Consider the following 6,955-nt stretch of genomic DNA (forward strand, 5'->3'; position numbering starts at 1 on the left):
CTAAAGCAATTTATTGTGTCTGCTCTGTTGCCTAGGGCCTGCTCCTTAAACTGTGAGTCATGACCCCTACTGGGTCTCATAACTGAATGTGGGGGTCGCTAAAAATTTGGCAACAGTAAAAGTTTATGTATACCTATTCTATATGCCTACACATCTGGGGTCATGTAAAAATTTCACTAGTGAAAAGGGGTCACAAGTGGGAAAAGTTTAAGGATCCTTGGGCCTAGAGCCAAAAAAACCCTCTCAGACTCGATAGATGTCCCACTGTTTTCTTGTGGTGATAAGGGGAACTGCATTCACCTGAATCAGTGCTGGATCCTTTCTATGCTACTTGTAAGCAAACTTCCTTTTTGTTAAATATTAAATGATCTGCAAGTGTCTCATTTCATTCTAATCTCCAGCCTTTATCACTGAATTGTCCTGAGTCAAGTCTGGCCTGTAACAAACTTGTTACTTGTAGTTCTGTCCTCTGCAAACAAAGAAAACAAGTCACGTTTTTCTCTGACCATGTGACAGACATTTTTAGATGTGAAAATAGTTATGATGCCAACTCAAAGTTTCAGTTCTCCCAGTAAAACATCCTCAGTTACTTCAATTGACTCTCATAGTATGGTCTCTAGTCTCACCACCTGGGCTGCCCTCTTCCAGACACATCAATCTGTCAATGTCTTTCCTAAAATGAGGCACCCAGAACTAAACACAATCCCCTACAAGCGTGTTTTGGCTGAGACAGAGGGCTGTTGTTCCATGAGACCAATTCTCTCATTGAGAGCGATCACCACATGCATCTTATCAGCCACCAAGACCTCTTGCTTTTGCCTTCAGGATATTAATAACAACCATCCTCTCCTCTTATTACTACCATCATCACACTAATTCCAATCTTCATTTTCAACTGCCCAAGCTAAGAGGAAACTACTGAGGTTTGGGAGCAGGAGAGTGACATGGTCAGCTCTTTGCTTTATAAAGATTATTTCTGTCAGCTGGGTAAAAGACAGATCCGAGAAAAGCAGAGTCTGGTGGCATAGAAATTATGTAAGAGACAGTTGCAATAGTACCTGAAAAAAATGATCAGCGTTTAGGCCAGGGTAGAGGCTGTGTAAAGAGAAAGAAGAGGCTAGAAGAAAACTAATACAATTCAACAGGCCCATCATGTATTAATCACCTACTATGTGCAGCACACTGTGCTAAACACGGAGAGAACAAAAGCAAAAATAAAACAGCCCTTGCCTTCAGTGACTTTCTAGCAAGAAATGTCAAGGTAGAATTAAAAGAATTTGGCAACTAAATGGATTTCACAGTTCAGGCCCTCATCCCCTCTTGCATTAGTCTTCTAATTGGTCTCCCAGTGTTGACTCTCTTCTCTTGAACTGATGGAGTCTGAGTACAGATTGAGGCGTAATTTTTTTCCGCTTTATTTTTCTTGCTTTTTCCCCCAATATAGCTAATATGGAAATATGTTTTGCATGATTTCTCATGTATAATGGATGTTATGTTTCTTGCCTTCTTAATGGGTGGGGGCAGGGCAGAGAGAATTCAGAACTCAAATTTTTTAAAAGAATGTAAAAAAATTAATAATAATAATAAATATTTTTAAAAGACTCCTCTCTCCAATTCACACTCCATACAGCTGCCAATGATATTCCTAATGAAACTGTCTCTCTGTTTAAAAAAAAACAACAAACAACTCCAGTGGTTCCCCAGGATAAAATACAAACTTTTCTGTTTGATATTTAAAGTCCTTCACAATCTGACTCCAGTATACCTTTCTAGCTAGCTGTTGTACAACACTCTCCCTTCATATGTTCTTTGACCTACCCAAATTAGCCTACTGCTGTTCTTAAACAGACTGGCCCCAGAGCCTAAAATGTGCTCCTGCCTCATATTGGCCTCTTAGAATCCCAAATTTCCTTCGAAGTCTCAGCTAAAGTTTGTTGTTCAGTCATTCAGTCATGTCTGATTCTTGGTCGCTCCATGGACTATTTTTTCCATGGGGTTTTCTTGGCAGGGATACCAGAGTGGTTTGCTATTCCCTTCTCCAGTGGATCATTTTTTTTTCCCTTTTTTGGTCAGCTCAAGCACCACCTATTAAATGAAGTTCTTTCCTGATTTACTCAGATTGTATGTATTCTGCCTTCTATTCCCCCCACACCTGCAGATTACTTTGTGTGGAGATAATGAGATTTTTCAGTAACCAAAACATAGCCCCCAAGCAATTAGGCTTTGCTGCTGACACAGAAATCTGGCCTATGTGGGTAGAGAACACTATTTTTACCTAGTTCATCTTTTCTTCTGACTCAGATTCATTTTCATGGAGTCACAATCCTGATGCTGTCAGTTAAGTCAACAAGGATTTATTAAGTACCTAATAGAGTACTTAGGTGGTGCAGTGGATAGAGCACTGGCCTTGAAGTTGAGAGGACCTGAGTTCAAATATGACCTCAGTTACTTACTAGCTGTGTGACCCTGGACAAGTCACTTACCCCAATTGCCTGGGGCCATCTCCAGTCATCCTGATATCTATCTTGCCACTGAACCCAGATGGCTCTGGAGGACAGAGTGAAGTCGGTGACCTTGCACAGCCCTGCCTCTTAAATCCAATTCACTGCAAATCATCATGTCATGGTACTCTTTGGGAATGAAGGACCAACAACAGCAACAAAAAGTGGTTTCTGAGATCTTCTATATTGGAGCACTATTTTTCTGAGACTGCTTTCCAAAGAGTTGTTGAGCTAGATCCTGGGTGTTGCTCCTTGGGCACACCCCATTCATGCAGTGAGAACACACCAGTCCTTGCATTGTTTTCCCTTCCATTTCTTAAGAACTAAAGGATCACCAAAGTCATTCTGGATCCAGTGCTGAGGCAAAGGAATGAGTATCCTTGAATGGATGTTCTCTCTGTTAGCTTCCATATAACTGTAGGCTTCCATACAAAAAGCATGTATTGTCATAGTGTCTGGATACTTGGCTCCAGCTCTTCATATATGTTATTTCTGTTGGTATTTGAACAGCCTGGAGTTGGTATCAGCCAATGCTGACGGGGGCTGAATATACGAGAACCATAGAATCTACCTATACCGCTCACACCATTTACCTCCTAAAACTTCAACCTAACCACAAGGTAGTCCAGATATGGGTAGTCATGTTTATCTAGTCCACAGAGACATAGACTGAAAGTTATCTCCTATAAATGTCTCTCATGAAATGACTGGATTACGATCATCTACCATCCAATCAGCAGGACACTATTATCTTTAGTGTTCATAGTCACTAATGTTCATGGTCCCATAAGTCCAAGAAGAACCCAGGAAGAGCAGGTAGAAAAAGGCTTAGTGTCTTTGCCAACTGGGGCCACCCCTATCCCAGAGCTCATCAGCAATGCACCATGGTCCACTGAGGCTGATACATGAGATGCTCTAGGGAATAGTTTGCCTACTAGCCAGCTTCTCACACTATCCTTAGTTATTCTTTTTCCCAGGAGGGCCTCAAAATATCTTGATAAATCCTGGATATCATTAGGGGGATGACTAATTAATTCCCAAATAACTCCATTAACAATTATTTCTTTTGAAAGAAAAGAGCATCCATAAATCATTTTTTAAAATAGAAGAGAGCAGAAAGAAAAATGGGAGACATAGACAAGCAGGGCAATGTTGGAATTACAATGTGAAAGTTAATTTTTTTCTTTTTTTTATAAACATTTTTATCTGAAGATTTGAGTTCCAAATTCTCTCCCTCCTTCTCTCCCTTCCCCTCTCCCCTCGACTCTCCCCGAGGCAGTAAACAATCAGATATAGGTTATACATGTGCTGAGAATAGCTAAGTCATTCATCTAACAATATTGCTGTTACTGTGTTAGATGAATATTCCATCACCATCATATATCATAGCTTGTTTAGCCATTCCCCAATTGATGGGCATTCCTTTGATTTCCAATTCTTAGCCACCACAAAAAGAGCTGCTATAAATATTTTTGTCTAAATAAGTGCTTTTCTCTTTTTTAGATGTCTTTGGGATATAAACCTAGCAGTGGTATTGCTGGATCAAAAAGTATGCACAGTTTTATAGCCCTTTGGGCATAGTTCCAAATTGCCTTCCAGAATAGTTGGATCAATTTACAACTCCACCAACATTGGATTAGTATCTCAGTTTTCCCACATCCCCTCCAACATCCAACATTTTCCTTTTTTGTAATATTAGCCACTCTTATAGGTATGAGATGGTGGCTCAGAGTTGCTTTAATTTGCATTTCTCTAATCAATAGAGATTTATAGCATTTTTTCATATGACCATAGATAACTGATCTTTTTGTCTGAAACTGACAGTTCATACATATCCTTTGACAATTTGTTCAATGGGGAATGACTTGCATTCTTATAAATTTGACTCAGTTCTTTGTATATTTAAGAAATGAGGCCTTGATCAGAGATACTTTTACAAAAATTCTTTCCCAGCTCTCTGCTTTCCTTATAATTTGGGTTGCATTGGTTTTATTTGTGCAAAAACTTTTAAATTTTATTTAATCAAAATTATATATTTTACAATTTGTAATGCTCTCTATGTCTTCTTTGGTGAGAAAAAAGACAAACTGTACATAAGAGCTCACAGTTTCATATGCCTTCCCCATTTTTGTCATTCTTGGCATGCTAAAAAATACTCATGTTTGTTGGTGTTTATTAAGCTCATTAAAAAAAAAGGATTTTTTTATAAAAAGAAAAGGGAATAGTTGTTTCCTTGAGAATGTTAGAATAGATCACTATTTCAGGCAGGATATAAAATATCATTACTATTTATCCATCCCTGTATTCCTTGGTCCATACTTTATATTAACCTAATCTGCGGGCATCGTGGATCAGGCCCTGGGTCTGAAGCCAAGAAGACCTGAGTTCAAACCCAGCCTTAAATACATACTGGCTAAATGCCCCTGGTCAAGTTACTTAACCTCTATTTGCCTCAGTTTCTTCAAATGTAAAATGGGGATAATAATAGCACCTCCTTCCCAGGGTTATTGTGACAATCAAATGTGGTAATATTTCTAAAGTACTTAACCTAGTGCCTGACATATATAAAGTGCTATGTAAATACTAGCTATGACGATAACAGTGATGATTATAATGATGATCTCAGCATAGTATAAAGTCTACACATTATCATTAGTCAAGAGGTACTTCCACAACCAATAGTCCTTGCTAGGGTCTTAGGGCAGCAGCATGGTATGGTGGAAATAGAACAGGAACTGACATCAGAAGACCTGAATAATTTGTGCCTCTAATATCAACTACCTCCATGTAGTAAATAACCTCCTATAAAATAAGGGCATTGGACTATATAACCTCTGACATCCCCTCTACCTCTAGTTCTATGATCATATTCTCCCAATGGGTCAATTTCCATGAAAAAGCATCAGGCTTCTAACAACTGAAAAACCATAGTAGCAACTAAACCCAATGATCAACCATAATGTATTTCCACAGTTCTGCAATGTTGTTAAGACAAACAGTTCAATGTACTTTACACAATATTTGCTTTACAGTAGCTGCTCTGACATGAAAAAAATAATACATTAGAAAATACTGCTGTCCAATCACAGCCTAATTGCTTTGTTTTGTTTTGTTTTGAGGTAACAACGAGGGTTAAGTGACTTGCCAGGGTCACACAGCTAATAAGAAGTGTCTGAAGCTGGATTTTAACTCAAGTCCTCCCGACTCCACAGTCATGTACACAGCAGAATATAGGAGAGGATTCAATATAGAAAGCAACAAATTTCCATTTCAAGAAAACCTATATAATAAGTATTACACATTGTTGTCAAAGCTGCCCAGCTTTTCTTTGCTTCCTTGTAGGTTTTCTTTTGTTTTCTGCTGTGTACTTTCTACTTTATTTTTCTCCTCCCTCTTTCCTTCCCCTGCCCTAAAGAAGGCTACAATTAAGCCTGGAGATAGATAGATAGATAGATAGATAGATAGATAGATAGATAGATAGATAGATAGATAGATAGATAGATAGATAGATAGAGATATCTATAAACATACACATATATACGTATATACACTAATACACATATATGTAAGACCATACTATGGTTATTTCCACTTGTCATCTGCTTTTCAAAATGTGGGTAACATATTCCTTCATAAGTCCAAGTCTTTCCGTGTTTCTTCTAAATCAACCAGCTCATAATTTCCTATGCCATAGCAATATTCCAACCCAAACACATCTTATCTGAGAGATTGTCTTTGAAAGTTTCCCCCTAATTTTATGCATTCCTTCTATTCTTGGCTAGATAGGTTTTATTTATACAAGAAATTTTTAATTTAAAATCATGAAAATTATCCATTTTACACTTCAACAATGTCCTCACCTTATTATATAGTTTAAGGTCTGAAACCGCTGGATCTGCTTCCTTTACATCTTTTTTTCTCTGATTTCTTTGAAGTTCCTGACCTTTTGTTCTTTCAAATGAACTTTGTTATTATTTTTTCTAGATCAGTAAGATAATTTTTAGTAATTTAATTGGGATGGCATTGAATAGATTAGTAAGGTAAAATTGTAATTTTATATACCAGATTTACCTACCTATGAACAATAAATGCCTAATTATTTCTAATCTATCCCTGTACTATTATTTTTGTTTATTCCTTAATTTTCAAAGAGAATCAGTGACATCACAGGATAATGTCTTGACTTCCACATGATTTAAATGAGGAAGAGTTGCACAAAGTTATCAACCTCACTCTTTCTTCCAGATTCATTGAAGTCCAATGGTGAGACAAAAGTCAAGATGGGGGCAGCTAGGTGGCGCAGTGGATAGAGCACCAGCCCTGGAGTCAGGAGTACCTGAGTTCAAATCCAGCCTCAGACACTTGAAACTTACTCACTGTGTGACCCTGAGCAAGTCACTTAACCCCAATTGCCTCGCCAAAAAAAAAACCCAAACAAACAAACAAAGTCAAGA

General features: G+C 38.0%; 1 pseudogene; it reads left to right on the forward strand.

Annotated features, from left to right (window-relative positions):
- The first annotated feature begins 3,031 nt into the window (after positions 1–3,031).
- The window catches only part of LOC122747446, a 9,959-nt pseudogene continuing 6,035 nt past the window's right edge, over positions 3,032–6,955 (forward strand).

The sequence above is a fragment of the Dromiciops gliroides genome, chromosome 1 (genome assembly GCF_019393635.1).
Source record: "Dromiciops gliroides isolate mDroGli1 chromosome 1, mDroGli1.pri, whole genome shotgun sequence".
Lineage (NCBI taxonomy): Eukaryota > Metazoa > Chordata > Mammalia > Microbiotheria > Microbiotheriidae > Dromiciops > Dromiciops gliroides.